This window comes from Oncorhynchus gorbuscha, linkage group LG04 (genome assembly GCF_021184085.1).
Source record: "Oncorhynchus gorbuscha isolate QuinsamMale2020 ecotype Even-year linkage group LG04, OgorEven_v1.0, whole genome shotgun sequence".
In the NCBI taxonomy this organism is placed as follows: Eukaryota; Metazoa; Chordata; class Actinopteri; order Salmoniformes; family Salmonidae; genus Oncorhynchus; species Oncorhynchus gorbuscha.
In genome coordinates, this window is record NC_060176.1 from 81,575,937 (window position 1) to 81,600,525 (window position 24,589).

General features: G+C 43.6%; 1 pseudogene; it reads right to left on the bottom strand.

Annotated features, from left to right (window-relative positions):
* LOC124033430 overlaps window positions 1-24,589 on the bottom strand; it is a 64,538-nt pseudogene that overhangs the window by 18,963 nt on the left and 20,986 nt on the right.

The following is a 24,589-nucleotide window of genomic DNA, read 5'->3' on the forward strand; positions in this document are numbered from 1 at the left end:
AATAATTATAATAATTATAATAATAATACTAGTAATAATACTACTACTACTAATAATTATAATAATACTATTAATAATACTATTGATAATGGTATTAATAATACCAGTACTACTAATAATAATACTAATAATATTAATAATAATACTAATAATACTAATAATACTATTGCTAATACTATTGATAATGCTATTAATAATACTACTATTAATACTAATATATTGAACTCTCAAAGCAACAACATAAAACAAGCAATTAAAAACAACTTTAATCATCAAGGGTAGATGGGACGGCCAATAGACTAAATGTTGAGAAAGTTCATGGCTTGATTGACATATACACTCTGGTATGATGATATGCACACACACACAGAAATATAGGTCTAGAAAATCAATGGACATTTGAGTCATTTATAGCAGACACTCTTATCCAGAGCCACTCACAGTTAGTTAGCTACCTTAAGATACTGTAGCTAGGTGGGACAACCGCATCTCACTTAGTTAGCTACCTTAAGATACTGTAGCTAGGTGGGACAACCACATCTCAGTTAGTGCATTCATCTTAAGATAACTAGGTGAGACAACTACATATCACAGTTGGTTGCATTCATCTTAAGATAGCTAGATGGGACAAACACATATGCGACTTGTTTCAGGAAATTAGGCGTACAGTATGTTGCAAGTCACGACTTCGCAGGTTATTTGAACGTGTATTCATTTTTGTTGTATCAAAATGCGTCTTTTTGGCAGAAATGCCTTCTGGAACATTTTAACTTGCATGTGCATCAATAACAAAACTTGTATATACGTATAAAGTTGTTGATATTACAATGCCACAGAAAAAGTCAGAAACCTTCGCGCTACCCATGATTGGCTGAGATAATGAATGGGCTGGACATGCAGAGAGATGAGTTTCGGATTGGTCTGCCGTGTAGCGTCTTCTGTCTATAAAATGAGCTGCTCGTTATGCGTAATCCTTTCTACTGCACCCCCCCCCCCCCGCCGAAACGTATAATGTTAGTCATGGAGAACTACAAATGTATTGCTACTGTTCTCAATAACATCGCTGCCCTGAAATTATCAGGCGCTATCGACAAAACGTCCGTGGGAAAAAGTTGTGATGGACTACTTCCACGAGGACGATTCTTATGGCATTGCAAGGTTCAGTGTGAACCAGAGTGACTTGACACAACGGGCCAAGTAAGCTGTACAAACAAAATGGAAACGATACAGAATGTTTTATTTCATAAAAAGGGGTTGCAGTCTGTCGTGAAACGTTTATCCATGTATACTGGTAAGGGTCAAGCTTCAGTTTCAGATATTATACGTTTCTGATATTGTCAGAAAGCTGTTTTCATTGTAAGTTAAAGCTTAATTGTTAGCTAGCTAGCTAATGTTAGGTGGCTGGCTCTCTAGCTAACAGTACGTGTATGATCTGTGGAGTACAATCTCAGAAAGCCAATTGCATTGCTAGCTATAGCCTAATGATAGCTAGTTAACACTGATCCTATTTGGTGACAATCTGTTCGTATTGCTAGGACTCTCAAATAAAATTGTATTAGTCACATGCACCGAATACAACAGGTGTAGACCTTACAGTGAAATGCTTACTTAAACAACAATGCAGTTCAATATATAGAGTTAAGAAAATATTGTGGAGGTCTCCTGAGTGGCGCAGCTGTCTAATGTACTGCATTGCAGCACTAACTGCGTTACTACAGATCCTGGTTCGATTCCAGACTGTGTCGCAGCCGGCCACGCCCGGGAGGCCAATGAAGCGGTGCACAAATGGCCCAGCGTCGTCCGGGTTTAGGGGAGGGTTTGGCCGGCCGGGTTGTCCTTGTCCCATTGCGTTTCCAGAGACTTCTTTGGCGGGCCGGGCGCAATTCACGCTGACACGGTCGCCAGGCGTACAGTGTTTCCTTCGACACATTGGTGCTTCTGGGTTAAGTGAGCATTGTGTCAAGAAGCAGTGCGGCTTGGCGGGGTCGTGTTTCGGAGGACGCACGCCTCTCCTGGGTCCGTACGGAGGTTGCAGCGAAGGAACAAGACTAACTACCAATTGGATATTATGCAATTGGGGAGAAGGGTAAAAACAATTTGGCTATGGAGAGCGTGATCACACAGTCGTCCGGAATAGCTGGTGCTCTCATGTATGCTTCAGTGTTGCTTGCCTCAAAGCAAGCATGAAAGACATTTAGCTTGTCTGGTAAGTTCGCAGTTGGTTTTCTCTTTGTAATAGTTTTTTCCCATAATTTTGCACGCCCAATTTTTCAGTTTTTGAATTGTTAAAAAGTTTGAAATATCCAATAAATGTCGTTCCACTTCATGATTGTGTCCCACTTGTTGTTGATTCTTCACAAAAAATACAGTTTTATATCTTTATGTTTGAAGCCTGAAATGTGGCAAAAGGTCGCAAAGTTCAAGGGGGCCGAATACTTTCGCAAGGCACTGTAGATGAGGACTTTTGGGAGATAGTGTGGTCTACAATTTATCATGAGGTACTCTACCTCAGGCGAGAAATACGAGAAATACGTCGAAACTTTAATATCAGACATCGCGCACCAGCAGTTGTTGACAAATAGACGCACACCCCCGCCCCTTGTCTTACAAGACGTAGCTGCTCGCTCCTGCCGATGCACGGAAAACCCAGCCAGCTCTATATCTCGTCGTTCAGCCACGTCTCAAAAAGACCTGTAGAACACACCTGACTCTGCTCCACCAGTCAAACAAGGATAATGGTCTAATACCTCCCATCAGAAAGACCTGTAGAACACGCCTGACTCTCCTCACCAGTCATACAAGGAGAATGGTCTGATGCCTCCCATCAAAAAGAGCTGGCCCGAGCAAGCACAGGTTACACCTGAAGCATGAGGACCTGCAGCGAGTGGTGAACTTCATCAACAACTACACAGAGGATAATGCAATAGGTGTTACCAGGACGTCACCAAGGACACAAACACTTTGATGGAAAGCTGCTGCCATCCCATGTAACAAAAGCAGGGGTGTGGTGTCCCTACAACACGTAATGATTATGTAATTGACCTCCAACATGATTGGCACTATTTTTATTGATCTCCCATTATTTTCTGTATTTTCTAGAGGTACGTGTAGTTAGGTCTGTCTTCCTTCAGGAGGACAGACCTGTGATGTCAGGGACAGAGGAACAACTACCAATTTTACAGAAGCTGTTAAGTCAGCCAAGCTGAAGAAGCAAGAGCAGCATCTCCTGCTGGTTCAGAGTGAGCAGTCTATCAACCAGAAGCTGTTAAGTCAGCCAAGCTGAAGAAGCAAGAGCATCATCTCCTGCTGGTTCAGAGTGAGCAGTCTGTCGACCAGAGGCTGTTAAGTCAGCCAAGCTGAAGAAGCAAGAGCATCATCTCCTGCTGGTTCAGAGTGAGCAGTCTGTCGACCAGAGGCTGTTAAGTCAGCCAAGCTGAAGAAGCAAGAGCAGCATCTCCTGCTGGTTCAGAGTGAGCAGTCTGTCGACCAGAGGCTGTTAAGTCAGCCAAGCTGAAGAAGCAAGAGCAGCATCTCCTACTGGTTCAGAGTGAGCAGTCTATCAACCAGAAGCTGTTAAGTCAGCCAAGCTGACGAAGCAAGAGCAGCATCTCCTACTGGTTCAGAGTGAGCAGTCTATCAACCAGAAGCTGTTAAGTCAGCCAAGCTGAAGAAGCAAGAGCAGCATCTCCTGCTGGTTCAGAGTGAGCAGTCTGTCGACCAGAAGCTGTTAAGTCAGCCAAGCTGAAGAAGCAAGAGCAGCATCTCCTGCTGGTTCAGAGTGAGCAGTCTGTCGACCAGAAGCTGTTAAGTCAGCCAAGCTGAAGAAGCAAGAGCAGCATCTCCTACTGGTTCAGAGTGAGCAGTCTATCAACCAGAAGCTGTTAAGTCAGCCAAGCTGAAGAAGCAAGAGCAGCATCTCCTGCTGGTTCAGAGTGAGCAGTCTGTCGACCAGAAGCTGTTAAGTCAGCCAAGCTGAAGAAGCAAGAGCAGCATCTCCTGCTGGTTCAGAGTGAGCAGTCTGTCGACCAGAAGCTGTTAAGTCAGCCAAGCTGAAGAAGCAAGAGCAGCATCTCCTGCTTGTTCAGAGTGAGCAGTCTGTCGACCAGAAGCTGTTAAGTCAGCCAAGCTGAAGAAGCAAGAGCAGCATCTCCTGCTTGTTCAGAGTGAGCAGTCTGTCGACCAGAAGCTGTTAAGTCAGCCAAGCTGAAGAAGCAAGAGCAGCATCTCCTGCTGGTTCAGAGTGAGCAGTCTATCGACCAGAAGCTGTAAAGTCAGCCAAGCTGAAGAAGCAAGAGCAGCATCTCCTGCTTGTTCAGAGTGAGCAGTCTGTCGACCAGAAGCTGTTAAGTCAGCCAAGCTGAAGAAGCAAGAGCAGCATCTCCTGCTTGTTCAGAGTGAGCAGTCTGTCGACCAGAAGATGGTTGCTGACTGCAAGACCACATCAGTCAAACGTTTTCCATTATTTTTACTATTTTCTACATGGTTGAATAATGGTGAAGACATCAACACTATGAAATAACACATACGGAATCATGTAGTAACCAAAAAAAGTATTAAACAATAAAAAGTAGCCACCCTTTACCTTGACAACAGCTTTGCAAACTCTTGGCATTCTCTCAACCAGCTTCATGAGGTAGTGATAGAAGAATTCTAAATTCCTGTATGTTTTATTGCCAAAACCAATTCGCACTAATTTCTAATTCATTAATGAGTTGTAAGTTCATTAATTATGCATGAAGTAGATTGAGACCAGTCTTAAAAGCCAAAGGTAACAGCGTTTATTACAAGAGAGTACTAAATGCGTACACACATTTCTCCACAGGTTATAAACTGGAAATGACATCATCAGTTTCCCACACTCTCTCCGATTCTCATAAGTGCCCATTGTTTTTAGGTCTGGAACTCTTCTTCTACTCCCCCCATAAAACTAAAATCCAAACTGTCTAAAAGATATACTTTTCTCCACTAATGGAACACCACCCAAACATTTCTCATCTGTCTGAAAAACTATAGCATCTCCACCCCTTAAACGCCCGAGAGGCACAGACAATTAATTTGTTCTGCTTACATTTTCAGTAACAGCCAAGAACCAAGAACCCATACTTTTCATACCATAACATAATAATATTAGAATAAATAGTTCTAATCAATAATGTATACATAATTAATCATTTAAACTATAATTTCCTCTATCAGGTAGTCACCTGAAATGCATTTCAATTAACAGATGTGCCTTGTTAATTTGAGAAATGTCATTCCTTCATAATGCATTTGAGTCAATCAGTTGTGTTGTGACAAGGGAGGGGTGGTATACAAGGTAGGGGTTAAATTAAATGGACTGCTACACGGGCCCAGTTATATTATATAACTGGTTGATGTGGATAGAAAACACTCTAAAGTTTCCAAAACGGTTAAAATGGTGTCTGCGAGTATAACAGAACTGATTTAGAAGGCGAAAACCTGAGAAAAATGCATTCAGGAAGTAGTTTTTTGGTGGTTTTGTAGTTTTCTATATCCATTTCAGTATCCATTGACTTAGGATTCCATTTGCAGTTCCTATGCCTTCCACTAGATGTCAACAGTCTTTAGAAATCGTTTCAGGCTTGTATTCTTATAAATGAGGGAGTAAGACCAGTCTGAACGAGTGGACCCTAACGTGACGCAGCGTTTTTTCAGGCGCATGTGCTTTTCTTGTTTACCTTTTATATTGACAAAGTTATTGTCCGGTTGAAATATTATAGATCACGTAGGCTAAAAAACAACCTGCGGATTGAATATAAACATCATTTGACATGTTTCTATGAACTTTACGGATACAATTTGGATTTTTTTGTCTGATTGTTTTGACTGCGTTTGAGCCTGCGTTTGAGACTGCGTTTGAGCCTGTGATTACTGAAGAAAACGCTTCTAACAAAACGGAGGTTTTTGGATATAAAGAGACTTCATCGAACAAAAGGAACATTTATTGAGTAAATTAATGTCTTCTGAGTGCCACCATATGAAGATCATCAAAGGTAAGGGATACATTTTCTCTCTATTTCTGAGTTTTGTACGCTTCTGCTTGGCTGGTTACTGTTTGTAATAATTTGTCAACTGGGCTATGTTCTGGGCTAGGTATGTTCTGGGCTAGGTAGGCTTTCGCCGAAAAAGCATTTTTATAAATATGACACTGTGGTTTAACAAGAAGTTAATATTTAAACCTATGTCAAATATGTTTTGTTTTCTGAATTTTTATAATGAGCATTTCTGTCATTGAATTTGGCGCTCTGCAACCTCACTGGATGTTGGCCAGATGGAACACTAGCGTCCCACATACCGTGGAGAGGTTAAACCCTCCTGCTGTGTCCGGTTGAATTGGAAAGTTTTCTTGTAGTTTTCTGGTAGTTTTCTTGTAGTTTTCTTGTAGTTTCTGGTAGTTTTCTGGTAGTTTTCTGGTAGTTTAATTGATCTGATTGTCATGACTTTGTTCACTTTGGGCATCTGAACACACAAAATACATTTTGATGATTTGGCGCTCTGCAATCTCATTGGATGTGAGAGGTTAAGTAAACAAATATGGAAGATGGTATTTAACCAAATAAGGTGAAGGTCATATTATGCCAAGAACAGCTCAAATAAGCAAAAATAAATGACCGACCATCATTACTTTAAGACATGAAGGTCAGTCACAAGGGGACATTTCAAGAACTTTGAAAGTTTCTTCAAGTGCACTCGCAAAATCCATCAAGTGTTATGATGAAACTGGCTCTCGTGAGGACCGCCACAAGAAAGGACGACCCAGAGTTACCTCTGCCGCAGAGGATAAGTTCATTAGAATTACCAGCCTCAGAAATTGCAGCCCAAATAAATGCTTCACAGAGTTCAACTAACACAGATCTCAACATCCACTGTTCAGAGAAGACTGTGTGAATCAGGCCTTCATGGTCGAATTGCTGCAAAGAAACCACTACTAAAGGACACCAATAAGAAGAACAGACTTGCGTGGGCCAGGAAACACGAGAAATGGACATTAGACCGGACATTAGACCTGGACTGGACAAGCACCACCTGCCTGGACAAGCACCACCTGGACTGGACAAGCACCACCTGCCTGTACAAGCACCACCTGGACTGTACAAGCACCACCTGGACTGGACAAGCACCACCTGCCTGTACAAGCACCACCTGGACTGTACAAGCACCACCTGCCTGTACAAGCACCACCTGGACTGTACAAGCACCACCTGGACTGTACAAGCACCACCTGCCTGTACAAGCACCACCTGGACTGGACAAGCACCACCTGGACTGGACAAGCACCACCTGCCTGGACAAGCACCACGTGCCTGGACAAGCACCACCTGCCTGGACAAGCACCACCTGGACTGGACAAGTACCACCTGCCTGGACAAGCACCACCTGGACTGTACAAGCACCACCTGCCTGGACAAGCACCACCTGGACTGTACAAGCACCACCTGCCTGTACAAGCACCACCTGGACTGGACAAGCACCACCTGCCTGTACAAGCACCACCTGCCTGTACAAGCACCACCTGGACTGGACAAGCACCACCTGCCTGTACAAGCACCACCTGCCTGTACAAGCACCACCTGGACTGGACAAGCACCACCTGGACTGGACAAGCACCACCTGGACTGGACACAGCTAGACAAACGTATGTTTTTGAGAAGATCAGAGAGTTTCGCGACGAAGAAGCTACGGACATCACATGCCCTGCACCGAAAGTCAAGGGCAGGGAAGAAACAGGCTCTCCGAAAATAGATTCCCTTGTTCATGCGTGGTTCGGACGGACCAGTTCATCACTGGGGGAAGAGTTCCCAGTCCTCAGCACTATCAGCATTGCCTCTATTCACATAACTCTCTCCTAACACACACGCTATAAGTCACTGCTACTATTCATTATTTTATCCTGCTGCTCAGCTACATTACCCCTGATTATAATGCTTATAACTACCTCATTAATCACCAGTATCACTGATATGGTCTTGTAATACTTTATTTTATTCCCTACTGACATTGATACTTGTTCTTTTTTTCTTTATATTGATATTGCTACTATGCAAGTAAACATTTCGCGGAGACAACAGTAGATCACAGTCCGCCATCTTGAGATAGCTACTGTATCTTGAGATAGCTACTGTATCTTGAGATAGCTACTGTATCTTGAGATAGCTACTGTATCTTGAGATAGCTACTGTATCTTGAGATAGCTGCTGTAGGTGGGACAAACATAGTACTCACAGTCACAGTGAGTACATTTTTAGAGACAAGCGGATAAGGTTAAATTTCACACACAGTATAAACACACACGTACAGTTTGCGGACGGAAGTGTGTTGTGATTGACAAAGCATCTGTCTGTCTGTCGTGTTGATCTGGTTGTGTTTATGCTTGTGGAAAGAGCAGAGGGACCTCTCCACTACGTTCCTGTTAGTGGAATGTTATGCAGCCGTCAGCTGATCTGGGGAGAGAGAAACCTAATCCTAACGTTTAGAAAGTGCTTAGCAACCACTCAATCAGAAACAGTTTGACTCTCACAGCAGCAGTGTGTGTGTGTGTGTGTGTGTGTGTGTGTGTGTGTGTGTGTGTGTGTGTGTGTGTGTGTGTGTGTGTGTGTGTGTGTGTGTGTGTGTGTGTGTGTGTGTGTGTGTGTGTGTGTGTGTGTGTGTGTGTGTTTGACCTTGACTTCAGCAGGCAACACTCACATTAGGACTTAATTACGCCTGCATACCAGAGTCAATGTGTTTAGAGTCAAAACATTGAAGTTTATGCATTATGATGCATTAACATGACACTACAACATTCTAGAACAGTCATGTTAGAACCTCATTAACATGACACTACAACATTCTATAACAGTCATGTTAGAACCTCATTAACATGACACTACAACATTCTATAACAGTCATGTTAGAACCTCATTAACATGACACTACAACATTCTATAACAGTCATGTTAGAGCCTCATTAACATGACACTACAACATTCTATAACAGTCATGTTAGAACCTCATTAACATGACACTACAACATTCTATAACAGTCATGTTAGAGCCTCATTAACATGACACTACAACATTCTATAACAGTCATGTTAGAACCTCATTAACATGACACTACAACATTCTATAACAGCCATGTTAGAACCTCATTAACATGAGACTACAACATTCTATAACAGTCATGTTAGAACCTCATTAACATGACACTACAACATTCTATAACAGTCATGTTAGAGCCTCATTAACATGACACTTAACATGACACTACAACATTCTATAACCAGTCATGTTAGAACCTCATTAACATGACACTACAACATTCTATAACAGTCATGTTAGAACCTCATTAACATGACACTACAACATTCTATAACAGTCATGTTAGAACCTCATTAACATGACACTACAACATTCTATAACAGTCATGTTAGAACCTCATTAACATGACACTACAACATTCTATAACAGTCATGTTAGAACCTCATTAACATGACACTACAACATTCTATAACAGTCATGTTAGAACCTCATTAACATGACACTACAACATTCTATAACAGTCATGTTAGAACCTCATTAACATGACACTACAACATTCTATAACAGTCATGTTAGAACCTCATTAACATGACACTACAACATTCTATAACAGTCATGTTAGAACCTCATTAACATGACACTACAACATTCTATAACAGTCATGTTAGAACCTCATTAACATGAAACTACAACATTCTATAACAGTCATGTTAGAACCTCATTAACATGAAACTACAACATTCTATAACAGTCATGTTAGAACCTCATTAACCTACAACATTAACATGACACTACAACATTCTATAACAGTCATGTTAGAACCTCATTAACATGACACTACAACATTCTATAACAGCCATGTTAGAACCTCATTAACATGAAACTACAACATTCTATAACAGTCATTAACATGTTAGAACCTCATTAACATGACACTACAACATTCTATAACAGTCATGTTAGAACCTCATTAACATGACACTACAACATTCTATAACAGTCATGTTAGAACCTCATTAACATGACACTAAAACATTCTATAACAGTCATGTTAGAACCTCATTAACATGAAACTACAACATTCTATAACAGCCATGTTAGAACCTCATTAACATCACACTACAACATTCTATAACAGTCATGTTAGAACCTCATTAACATGAAACTACAACATTCTATAACAGTCATGTTAGAACCTCATTAACATGACACTACAACATTCTATAACAGTCATGTTAGAACCTCATTAACATGACACTACAACATTCTATAACAGTCATGTTAGAACCTCATTAACATGACACTACAACATTCTATAACAGTCATGTTAGAACCTCATTAACATGACACTACAACATTCTATAACAGCCATGTTAGAACCTCATTAACATGAGACTACAACATTCTATAACAGTCATGTTAGAACCTCATTAACATGACACTACAACATTCTATAACAGTCATGTTAGAGCCTCACTAACATGACACTACAACATTCTATAACAGTCATGTTAGAACCTCATTAACATCACACTACAACATTCTATAACAGTCATGTTAGAGCCTCATTAACATGACACTACAACATTCTATAACAGTCATGTTAGAACCTCATTAACATGACACTACAACATTCTATAACAGTCATGTTAGAACCTCATTAACATGAAACTACAACATTCTATAACAGCCATGTTAGAACCTCATTAACATCACACTACAACATTCTATAACAGTCATGTTAGAACCTCATTAACATGAAACTACAACATTCTATAACAGTCATGTTAGAACCTCATTAACATGAAACTACAACATTCTATAACAGTCATGTTAGAACCTCATTAACATGAAACTACAACATTCTATAACAGCCATGTTAGAACCTCATTAACATGAAACTAGAACATTCTATAACAGTCATGTTAGAACCTCATTAACATGACACTACAACATTCTATAACAGTCATGTTAGAACCTCATTAACATGAAACTACAACATTCTATAACAGCCATGTTAGAACCTCATTAACATCACACTACAACATTATATAACAGTCATGTTAGAACCTCATTAACATCACACTACAACATTCTATAACAGTCATGTTAGAACCTCATTAACATGACACTACAACATTCTATAACAGTCATGTTGGAACCTCATTAACATGAGACTACAACATTCTATAACAGTCATGTTAGAACCTCATTAACATGACACTACTACATTCTATAACAGTCATGTTAGAACCTCATTAACATGACACTACAACAGCCATGTTAGAACCTCATTAACATGAAACTACAACATTCTATAACAGCCATGTTAGAACCTCATTAACATCACACTACAACATTCTATAACAGTCATGTTAGAACCTCATTAACATGACACTACAACATTCTATAACAGTCATGTTAGAACCTCATTAACATGACACTACAATATTCTATAACAGCCATGTTAGAACCTCATTAACATCACACTAGAACATTCTATAACAGTCATGTTAGAACCTCATTAACATGAAACTACAACATTCTATAACAGCCATGTTAGAACCTCATTAACATGACACTACAACATTCTATATCAGCCATCTTAGAGCTCTAATAACATAACATTACAACATTCTATAACAGTCATGAAATATTTAAACAATGCTATGTTACTGAATGTCTAGATTTAGAACAATATAAAACATTCCAACAGTTGACGCAACTAACTGTCACTGTCAATTAAATTCTAGAGAGTTCTACGGTCATGTTTAGTGATACCCTCTAACCCAGAGAGTTCTCTCAGGCCACGGTCGTGTTTAGTGATACCCTCTAACCCAGAGAGTTCTCTCAGGCCACGGTCGTGTTCAGTGATACCCTCTAACCCAGAGAGTTCTCTCAGGCCACGGTCATGTTCAGTGATAGAACTCTCTGGGTTAGAGGGTCTCAGGCCACGGTCATGTTTAGTGATACCCTCTAACCCAAAGAGTTCTCTCAGGCCACGGTCGTGTTCAGTAAGTGCAAAGTGGAAGAATACAGTCAAACAGAGGAACCCCACTACCACTACATAGTCCAATGATACCTACTGGAATATGGTACTACGCTCAGAGTTCATGGAGCTTACCAAGGGTTGCATATTTCAAACTGGAAGCTCACTTTACCCTTCTGAACATACCAACCAAATGCATACCTACCTAACCTGAACACAAAGCAAACTTTATATACAGTGCCTTCGTTAAGTATTCAGACCGCTTGACTTTTTCCAGATTTTAGTTACGTTACAGCCTCATTATAAACTGGATTAAGTAAACAATTTTCCTCATCAATTTACACAAACTACCCCATAATGACGAAGAAAAAAACAGTTTTTAAGACCCTTCCAGAAGGACAACAATCTCTACAGCACTCCACCAATCAGGCCTTTACAGTAGAGTGGCCTGATGGAAGCCACTCTTCAGTAAAAAGCACATGACAGCCCACTTGGAGTTTGCTCAAAGGCACTTAACTTCTTGGTGACGGGGCAGTATTTTCACGTCCGGATGAAATGCATGCCCAAATTCAACTGCCTGCTGCTCATTCCCAGAAGATGAGATATGCATATTATTAGTGGATTTGGATGGAAAACACTCTGAAGTTTCTGAAACTGTTTGAATCATGTCTGTGAGTATAACAGAACTTATTTAGCAGGCGAAACCCCGAGGACAAACCATTCAGATTTTTTAAGTCACTCTCTTTTCAATGGGTTTTCATTGGGAATACAGATTTCTAAGGGACGTTATTATAGTTCCTATCGCTTCCACTGGATGTCAACAGTCTTTGGAAATTGGTTGAGGTTATTCCTTTGTGTAATGAAGAAGTACGGCCATCTTGAAAGAGGGTCACTTTATGCGCGCGTGACCAGAAAGCTACAGTTTGTTTTCTTCCTGTATTGAACACAGATCATCCCGTCTTCAATTTGATCGATTATTTCCGTTAAAAAATACCTAAAGTTGTATTACAAAAGTAGTTTGAAGTGTTTTGGCAAAGTTTACAGGTAACTTTTGAGATATTTTGTAGTCGTGTTGCGCAAGTTGGAACCAGTGTTTTTCTGGATCAAACGCGCCAAATAAATGGACATTTTGGATATATATCAACGGAATTAATCGAACAAAAGGACCATTTGTGATGTTGATGGGACATATTGGAGTGCCAACAGAAGAAGCTCATCAAAGGTAAGGCATGATTTATATTTTTATTTCTGCGTTTTGTGTCGCGCCTGCAGGGTTGAAATATGGTTTCTCTCTTTGTTTACGGAGGTGCTATCCCCAGATAATAGCATCGTTTGCTTTCGCCGAAAATACTTTTTCGGCGACATGTTGGCAGGATTCACAACAAGAGTAGCTTTAATTTGCTATATTGCATGTGTGATTTAACAACACTGTCATCTCAGATTTTCAAAATATGCTTTTGAACCATAGCTAAACAAGCATTTGTGTAACAGTATTGATAGCCTAGCATAGGATTATGCCTCTATTTCAGCATGCAACATTTTCCACAAAAACAAGAAAAGCATTCAAATAAAATAATTTACCTTTGAAGAACTTCAGATGTTTTCAATGAGGAGACTCTCAGTTAGATAGCAAATGTTCAGTTTTTACAAAAATAGTATTTGTGTAGACAAATCGCTCCGTTTTCTTCATCACGTTTGGGTAAGAAAAAACCCGAAAATTAAGTCATTACAACGCAAACTTTTTTCCAAATTAACTCCATAATATCGACAGAAACATGGCAAACGTTGTTTAGAAACAATCCTCAAGGTGTTTTTCACGTATCTATCGGTGATAAAATCATTCGTGGCAGTTTAGTTTCTCCTCTGAAGAAATGAAACGCGCATGGACCAAGAGATTACGCAATAATTTTGACGCAGGATACCGGGCGGACGCCTGTTAAATGTAGTCTCTTATGGTCAATCTTCCAATGATATGCCTACAAATACGTCACAATGCTGCAGACACCTTGGGGAAACGACAGAAAGCGCAGGCTCATTCCTGGCGCATTCACAGCCATACAAAGAGACATTGGAACACAGCGCCTTCAGAATCTGGGGCATTTTCTGTATGAAATTTAATCTTGGTTTCGCCTGTAGCATTAGTTCTGGGGCACTCACAGATAATGTCTTTGTAGTTTTGGAAACGTCAGAGTGTTGTCTTTCCAAAGCTGTCAATTATATGCATAGTCGAGCATCTTTTCGTGACAAAATATCTTGTTTAAAACGGGAACGTTTTTTATCCAAAAATTAAGAGCGCCCCCTATCTCGAAGAAGTTAATGAAAGTTTACATTTTTATAGTCATTTATTTGAATTTGGCGCTCTGCATTTTCCCTGGCGCTCATCCCACATATCCCAGAGAGGTTAAAGACTCCCAGACTATGAGAAACAAGATTCTCAGGTCTGGTGAAACCAAGATTTAACTCTTTGGCCTGAATGCGAAGTGTCACGTCTGGAGTAAACCTGGCACCATCCCTATGGTGAAGCATGGTGGTGGCAGCATCATGCTGTGCGGATGTTTTTCAGTGGCTGGGACTGGGAGACTAGTCAAGATCGAGGCCAAGATGAACAAAGCAAAGTACAGAGAGACCCTTCATGAAAACCTGCTCCAGAGCGCTCAGGACCTCAGACTTGGGCAAAGGTCCACCTCCCAACAGGACAATGACCCTAAGCACACAGCCAAGACAACACAGGAGTGGCTTCAGGACAAGTCTGTACATGTCCTTGAGTGGCCCAGCCAGAGTCCGAATAAACATCTCTGGAGAGACGTGAAAATAGCTGTGCAGCATTGCTCCCCATCCAACCTGACAGAGCTTGAGAGGATCTGTAGAGAAGAATGGGAGAAACTCTACAAATACAGGGGTGCCAAGCTTGTAGCTATAAGGATCGTCGTCGGGAGAAAGAGAGGAGGACCAAGGTATTAAACGGTTTTAATGAAACTGAAACGACAAACGAACGGTGCAACAAAACACAGAAAATGAACCAAGTGAAGAAGAGTCGAGAAGAGTCAAGAAGAGTCGAGAAGAGTCAAGAAGAGTCGAGAAGAGTCGAGAAGAGTCGAGAAGAGTCGAGAAGAGTCGAGAAGAGTCGAGAAGAGTCGAGAAGAGTCAAGAAGAGTGAAGAAGAGTGAAGAAGAGTGAAGAAGAGTCGAGAAGAGTCGAGAAGAGTCGAGAAGAGTCAAGAAGAGTCAAGAAGAGTCAAGAAGAGTGAAGAAGAGTGAAGAAGAGTCGAGAAGAGTCGAGAAGAGTCGAGAAGAGTCAAGAAGAGTCAAGAAGAGTCAAGAAGAGTCGAAGATGTAATCGCTGCCAATGATGCTTCAACAAAGTACAAAGTAAAGGGTCTGAATACTTACGTAAATGTGATATTTCAGATTTCAATTATTTATAGATTAGAGAAAAACAAAAACAGTTTTTGCTTTGTCATTATGGCTGTGTAAATTGATGAAAAATATTTAATTTATAGTACTTTAGACTATAAATGCATTGAGATACCGATCAGTCATTAACCTGTTGAACCTATGGGGGCGCTGTGTACACGATACCGGATCCGGGATGGCTCGACGCAAGAAGTTAACCTGTTGAAACTATGGGGGCGCTGTGTACACGATACCGGATCCGGGCTCGACGCAAGAAGTTAACCTGTTGAACCTATGGGGGCGCTGTGTACACGATACCGGATCCGGGCTCGACGCAAGAAGTTAACCTGTTGAACCTATGGGGGCGCTGTGTACACGATACCGGATCCGGGCTCGATGCAAGAAGTTAACCTGTTGAACCTATGGGGGCGCTGTGTACACGATACCGGATCCGGGCTCGACGCAAGAAGTTAACCTGTTGAACCTATGGGGGCGCTGTGTACACGATACCGGATCAGGGCTCGACGCAAGAAGTTAACCTGTTCAACCTATGGGGGCGCTGTGTACACGATACCGGATCCGGGCTCGACGCAAGAAGTTAACCTGTTGAACCTATGGGGGCGCTGTGTACACGATACCGGATCCGGGATGGCTTGACGCAAGAAGTTAACCTGTTGAACCTATGGGGGCGCTGTGTACACGATACCGGATCCGGGATGGCTTGACGCAAGAAGTTAACCTGTCACTCGCAACAAACGCTTCAGCTGAAATATTAATCCATAAATTAAACTGTGTGATGAAGCATATGTTATGAAAACATTCTACCGGAATGGCAGTACAGTGGCTTGCGAAAGTGGAATTAAAATACATTTTGGGGGGGAGATTATATCATTTGATTTACACAACATGCCTATGACTTTAAAGATGCAACATATTTTTTTTATTGTGAAACAAAACTAGAAATAAGACAAAAAGACTGGAAACTTGAGCATGCATAACTATTCACCCTCCCAAAGTCAATACTTTGTAGAGCCACCTTTTGCAGCATTTACAGCTGCAAGTCTCTATAAGCTTGGCACATCTAACCACTGGGATTTTTTTCCCGTTCTTCAAAGCAAAACTGCTCCAGCTCCATCAAGTTGGATGGGTTTCTGCTGGTGTACAGCAATCTTTAAGTCATACCACAGATTCTCAATTGGATTGAGGTCTGGGCTTTGACTAGGCCATTCCAACACATTCAAAAGTTTCCCCTTAAACCACTCGAGTGTTGCTTTAGCAGTATGCTTAGGGTCATTGTCCTGCTGGAAGGTGAACCTCCGTCCCAGTCTCAAATCTCTGGAAGACTGAAACAGGTTTCCCTCAAGAATTTCCCTGTATTTAGCGCCATCCATCATTCCTTCAATTCTGACCAGTTTCCCAGTCCCTGCCGATGAAAAACATCCCCACAGTATGATGCTGCCACCACCATGCTTCTCGGGGTGATGCGAGGTGTTGGGTTTGCACCAAACGTTTTCCTTGATGGCCAAAAAGCTACATTTTAGTCTCATCTGACCAGAGTACCTTCTTCCATATGTTTGGGGAGTGTCCCACATGCCTTTTGGCGAACACCAAACATGTTTGCTTATTTCTTTCTTTAAGCAATGGCTTTTTTTCTGGTCTCTCTTCTGTAAAGCCAAGCTCTATGGAGTGTACGGCTTAAAGTGGTCCTATGGGCAGATACTCCAATCTCCACTGTGGAGCTTTGCAGCTCCATCAGGGTTATCTTTGGGTTCTTTGTTGTTTCTCTGATTAATAACCTCCTTGCCTGGTCTGTGAGTTTTGATGAGCGGCCCTCTCTTGGCACGTTTGTTGTGGTGCCATATTCTTGCTCCGTGTGATGTCAAAGTTTCTGATATTTTTTTATAACCCAACCCTGGTCTGTACTTCTCCACAACTTTGTCCCTGACCTGTTTGGAGAGCTCCTTGGTCTTCATGGTGCCGCTTGTTTAGTGGTGCCCTTTGCTTAGTGGTGTTGCAGACTCTGGGGCCTTTCAGAACAGGTGTATATATACTGAGATCAAGTGGCAGATCATGTGACACTTAAATAAAGTCCAACTGTGTGCAATCTAACTAATCACGTGACTTCTGGAGGTAATTGGTTGCACCAGATCTTATTTGGGGCCTTCATAGCAAAGGGGGTGAATACATACGCAATACTTTTCCGTGTCATTTTTATTTTATTTTTAAAAAACAAGTTATTGTTTTCATTTCAATTAACCAATTTTGAATATTTTGTGTATGTCCATTACATGAAATACAAATAAAAATCAATTAAATTACAGGTTGTAATGCAACAAAATAGGAAAAACGCCAAGGGGGATGAAGGCACTGTACAACCCGGAATGAAGGGTTTGAAAGTGTCTGAGGTTTAATGCATTCATTTTATTTACTTATTACTTTGATTGTAGATTCTAGCTTTATTGTGATGATTATGAATGAAACATTCATAATTCATTCATAAAACGTCCGACCGCGTAATCACGATGAATGTGTATTGTTAGATACTACTGCAGTGTTGCAGCTAGAAACACAAACATTTCGCTTCACCCGCAGTAATATCTGCTAAACATGTCTTCACCACCAAACAAAACCCTAACCTTCACCACCAAACAAAACCCTAACCTTCACCACCAAACAAAACCCTAACCTTCACCACCAAACAAAACCCTAACCTTCACCACCAAACAAAACCCTAACCTTCACCACCAAACAAAACCCTAACCTTCACCACCAAACAAAACCCTAACGTTCACCACCAAACAAAACCCTAACCTTCACCACCAAACAAAACCTTAACCATGAAACAGACCCAAATAAATAACTAATTTCCCTAACCAACAAGAAGCTTAGATAACTTACTCTGTCCAGTAAGCTAGTTTTATTTGGGCCAGAGGTGATGAAAGAACACATCGGTTGGCAGTGGTAGTTTCGTTTCAGAGAGGCACATTGTGTGCTGAGTTAGCCGGGGACAGGGACAGAGGGCAGGGACAGGGACAGGAACAGAGGGCAGGGCTGGTTGGTAATACATACTTGCTATCTTCCGTCTCATCCAGGGGCAGACAGCAAACCAGACCACGGCAGCACAGACCAGAGCCCCCGCCAGCGTGATCAGAGCTATACCCCACACCGGTAACATCTCCAGACCTAGCACTGAGCGGGAGAGAGAGCAAAGAGTGAGAGAGCGAGAGAGAGAGAGAGAGCGAGAGAGAAGAGCAAGAGAAGAGCGCGAGAGAGAGAGAGAGAAGAGCAAGAGAGAGAGAGAGAAGAGCGAGAGAGAGAAGAGCAAGAGAGAGAGAGAGAGAGAGAAGAGCAAGAGAGAGAGAGAGAGAGAGAAGAGCAAGAGAAGAGCGCGAGAGAGAGAGAGAGAAGAGCAAGAGAGAGAGAGAAGAGCGAGAGAGAGAAGAGCAAGAGAGAGAGAGAGAGAGAAGAGCAAGAGAGAGAGAGAGAGAGAGAGAGAGAAGAGCAAGAGAGAGAGAGAGAAGAGCAAGAGAGAGAGAGAGAGAGAGAGAGAGAGAGAGAGAGAGAGAGAGAGAGAGAGCGAGAGCGAGAGAGAGGAGCACGAGAGAGAGAGACAAAGTGAGAGAGAGAGAGAGAGAGAGAGAGAGAGAGAGAGAGAGAGAGAGAGAGAGAGAGAGAGAGAGAGAGACACGTAATGTGCCTCCCTCAATGTAGATAATCCCAGTTTTCACCATGTAGACACTGGTATTATGCTGAATATAAAGATGAAGTTAAAAAATAGTGAGGTGTAAAGGGCTAGGTTAGGGTTGGGTTAGACTCAGTCCTAGTACCTACATGATGCTCCTGTGTAAAGGGCTAGGTTAGGGTTGGGTTAGGCTCAGTCCTAGTACCTACATGGTGCTCCTGTGTAAAGGGCTAGGTTAGGGTTGGGTTAGGCTCAGTCCTAGTTCTACATGATGCTCCTGTGTAAAGGGCTAGGTTAGGGTTGGGTTAGGCTCAGTCCTAGTTCTACATGATGCTCCTGTGTAAAGGGCTAGGTTAGGGTTGGGTTAGGCTCAGTCCTAGTTCTTACATGGTGCTGCTGTGTAAAGGGCTAGGTTAGGGTTGGGTTAGGCTCAGTCCTAGATCTTACATGGTGCTCCTGTGTAAAGGGCTAGGTTAGGGTTGGGTTAGGCTCAGTCCTAGTACCTACATGGTGCTCCTGTGTAAAGGGCTAGGTTAGGGTTGGGTTAGGCTCAGTCCTAGTTCCTACATGATGCTCCTGTGTAAAGGGCTAGGTTAGGGTTGGGTTAGGCTCAGTCCTAGTACCTACATGGTGCTCCTGTGTAAAGGGCTAGGTGAGGGTTGGGTTAGGCTCAGTCCTAGTACCTACATGGTGCTCCTGTGTAAAGGGCTAGGTTAGGGTTGGGTTAGGCTCAGTCCTAGATCTTACATGGTGCTCCTGTGTAAAGGGCTAGGTTAGGGTTGGGTTAGGCTCAGTCCTAGATCTTACATGGTGCTCCTGTGTAAAGGGCCAGGTTAGGGTTGGGTTAGGCTCAGTCCTAGTTCTACATGATGCTCCTGTGTAAAGGGCTAGGTTAGGGTTGGGTTAGGCTCAGTCCTAGATCTTACATGATGCTCCTGTGTAAAGGGCTAGATTAGGGTTGGGTTAGGCTCAGTCCTAGTTCTACATGATGCTCCTGTGTAAAGGGCTAGGTTAGGGTTGGGTTAGGCTCAGTCCTAGTACCTACATGATGCTCCTGTGTAAAGGGCTAGGTTAGGGTTGGGTTAGGCTCAGTCCTAGTACCTACATGGTGCTCCTGTGTAAAGGATGGAGAAGGCGTTGATGCCTATCGTTGAGGCGTAGAACACTGGCAGGGCACGGAGACCGTTGGGCACCGGGTCATCCTAAAGACAAATACACACACACACACACACACACACACACACACACACACACACACACACACACACACACACACACACACACACACACACACACACACACACACACACACACACACACACACACACACACACACACACGCGCACACGCGCACACACGCATACGCACACACACACAGGTCAAAACCAAACACACACCAGAGGAGGCTGGTGGGAGGAGCTATAGGAGGCTCATTGTAATGGCTGGAATAGAATTAATGAAAAGGAGTCAAACAGTCCAATGAGCCCTTCATCCTATACTGTAGCTCCTACCACCAGCAACCTCTGACATACACACACACACACACACACTACTAATAGCGTATAATGTGACTACCGGTGACCCACCTGATTAAGGATGAAGTGTCTGATAAGAAAGAAGAGGAACCCTGACATCATTCCTGACAGTAGGGGAGAGATGAACCAGGATGCAACTGGAGAAAACAGGGAAAGAAGGGGCAGGCTGGGTAATGTAGTCATAGGTCATGTTTGAAAAATAACCACTCCTGTTGGGTAGTTTTCATAAACAGTCAGCCCTACACCAGAGCAGGTTAGGTAATGTAGTCATAAACAGTCAGCCCTACACCAGAGCAGGCTAGGTAATGTAGTCATAAACAGTCAGCTCTACCCCAGAGCAGGCTATGTAATGTAGTCACAAACAGTCAGCTCTACCCCAGAGCAGGCTAGGTAATGTAGTCATAAACAGTCAGCTCTACCCCAGAGCAGGCTATGTAATGTAGTCACAAACAGTCAGCTCTACCCCAGAGCAGGCTAGGTAATGTAGTCATAAACAGTCAGCTCTACCCCAGAGCAGGCTAGGTAATGTAGTCACAAACAGTCAGCTCTACCCCAGAGCAGACTAGCCAGTGGTGGGCTGGGTAATGTAGTCATATTAGACTGAGTCATGTGATGACTAGCCAGTGGTGGGCTGAAAGAGATCCTAATAAACAAATAATTATCAATCTTGACCAGCTGCAGGCTGGGTAATGTAGTCATTGATAGTAAACCCTATGCAGAGCAGGCTGGGTAACATAGTCATTGACATACCAATCTTGACCAGCTGCAGGCTGGGTAATGTAGTCATTGATAGTAAACCCTATGCAGAGCAGGCTGGGTAACATAGTCATTGACATACCAATCTTGACCAGCTGCATCCACTGTACGCCCTTGGTGCCAATGGCCACCATGGAGAACCCGATGGTCGACCCCACGATGCAATGCGTCCCGGAGATGGGTAGTTTGAGGAACGAGGCGATGAGTTGCCAAATCGCTGAACCTGTAGATAGATAGAGAGAGAGAGAGGTGGTCGTACAAACTATAAGATTTGGCCTGAAAAATGATAGAAACCATCCCTTAAAGAAGATGCTTTTGTGTCCATTATTTGCATTTTACCAGGTAAGATGACTGAGAACACTTTCTCATTTACAGCAACGACCTGGGGAATAGTTACAGGGGAGAGGAGGGGAATGAATGAGACCATTGTAAACTGGGGATGATTAGCTGACCATGATGGTATGAGGGACAGCTTGGGAATTTAGCCAGGACACCGGGGTTAACACCCCTAACTCTTACGATAAGAGCCATGGGATCTTTAATGACCTCAGAGAGTCAGGACACCAGGGTTAACACCCCTACTCTTACGATAAGTCCCATGGGATCTTTAATGACCTCAGAGAGTCAGGACACCAGGGTTAACACCCCTACTCTTACGATAAGTCCCATGGGATCTTTAATGACCGCAGAGAGTCAGGACACCCGTTTAACATCCCGTCCAAAAGACAGCACCCTACACAGGGCAATGTCCCCAATCACTGCCCTGGGGGAATTGGGATATTCTTTAGACCAGAGGAAAGAGTGCCTCCTACCGGCCCTCTAACACCACTTCCAGCAGCATCTGGTCTCCCATCCAGGAACTGACCAGGACCAAACCTGCTTAGCCAGCAGTGGTATGCAGGGTGGTATGCTGGTTGGTATGCTGGTTGGTATGCTGGGTGGTATGCTGGGTGGTATGCAGGGTGGTATATAGGGTGGTATGCAGGGTGGTATGCTGGGTGGTATGCAGGGTGGTATATAGGGTGGTATGCAGGGTGGTATGCTGGGTGGTATGCAGGGTGGTATATAGGGTGGTATGCTGCTGGCTATGTAAGTTAGGTTCAGAAGCAAGCCAGCAGTGGTATGCAGGGTGGTATATAGGGTGGTATGCAGGGTGGTATGCTGGGTGGTATGCAGGGTGGTATATAGGGTGGTATGCAGGGTGGTATGCAGGGTGGTATATAGGGTGGTATGCTGCTGGCTATGTAAGTTAGGTTCAGAAGCAAGCCAGCAGTGGTATGCAGGGTGGTATGCTGCTGGCTAAGTAAGTTAGGTTCAGAAGCAAGCCAGCAGTGGTATGCAGGGTGGTATGCTGCTGGCTATGCTGGTATGCTGCAGGGTGGTATGCAGGGTGGTATATAGGGTGGTATGCAGGGTGGTATGCTGCTGGCTAAGTAAGTTAGGTTCAGAAGCAAGCCAGCAGTGGTATGCAGGGTGGTATGCTGCTGGCTAAGTAAGTTAGGTTCAGAAGCAAGCCAGCAGTGGTATGCAGGGTGGTATGCTGCTGGCTAAGTAAGTTAGGTTCAGAAGCAAGCCAGCAGTGGTATGCAGGGTGGTATGCTGCTGGCTAAGTAAGTTAGGTTCAGAAGCAAGCCAGCAGTGGTATGCAGGGTGATATGCTGCTGGCTATGCTGGTATGCTGCAGGGTGGTATGCAGGGTGGTATATAGGGTGGTATGCTGGGTGGTATGCAGGGTGGTATGCAGGTTGGTATGCAGGATGGTATGCAGGGTGGTATGCTGGGTGGTATGCAGGGTGGTATGCTGGGTGGTATGCAGGGTGGTATGCTGCTGGCTAAGTCAGTTAGGTTCAGGCACAGTTCAAGAAATTAGCTTTTTGTTAGCCTTCGTATTGGATGAAAAACCTGTTGTCAGACAGCTGTATAATACGACAAGACAGTGTAATGAGATTGATCTCCCAGACTGGTAGCATCCCCAGACCAAGATCACCCAGACTGGTAGCATCCCCAGACTGGTAGCATCCCCAGACCCAATTCACCCAGACTGGTAGCATCCCCAGACCCAGTTCACCCAGACTGGTAGCATCCCCAGACTGGTAGCATCCCCAGACCCAGATCACCCAGACTGGTAGCATCCTCAGACCCAGTTCACCCAGACTGGTAGCATCCCCAGACTGGTAGCATCCCCAGACCAAGATCACCCAGACTGGTAGCATCCCCAGACTGGTAGCATCCCCAGACCCAGATCACCCAGACTGGTAGCATCCCCAGACCCAGATCACCCAGACTGGTAGCATCCCCAGACCCAGATCACCCAGACTGGTAGCATCCCCAGACTGGTAGCATCCCCAGACCCAGATCACCCACACTGGTAGCATCCCCAGACCCAGATCACCCAGACTGGTATCATCCCCAGACCCAGATCACCCAGACTGGTAGCATCCCCAGACCCAGATCACCCAGACTGGTAGCATCCCCAGACCCAGATCACCTCGACTGGTAGCATCCCCAGACTGGTAGCATCCCCAGACTGGTAGCATCCCCAGACTGGTAGCATCCTCAGACCCACATCACCCAGACTGGTAGCATCCCCAGACTGGTAGCATCCCCAGACTGGTAGCATCCTCAGACCCACATCACCCAGACTGGTAGCATCCCCAGACTGGTAGCATCCTCAGACCCACATCACCCAGACTGGTAGCATCCCCAGACCCAGATCACCCAGACTGGTAGCATCCTCAGACCCACATCACCCAGACTGGTAGCATCCCCAGACTGGTAGCATCCTCAGACCCACATCACCCAGACTGGTAGCATCCACAGACTGGTAGCATCGCCAGACTGGTAGCTTTCCCAGACTGGTAGCATCCCCAGACTGGTAGCATCCCCAGACTGGTAGCATCCTCAGACCCACATCACCTAGACTGGTAGCATCCTCAGACCCACATCACCCAGACTGGTAGCATCCCCAGACTGGTAGCATCCCCAGACTGGTAGCATCCACAGACTGGTAGCATCCCCAGACTGGTAGCATCCCCAGACTGGTAGCATCCCCAGACTGGTAGCATCCACAGACTGGTAGCATCCCCAGACTGGTAGCATCCCCAGACTGGTAGCATCCCCAGACTGGTAGCATCCTCAGACCCACATCACCCAGACTGGTAGCATCCCCAGACTGGTAGCATCCCCAGACTGG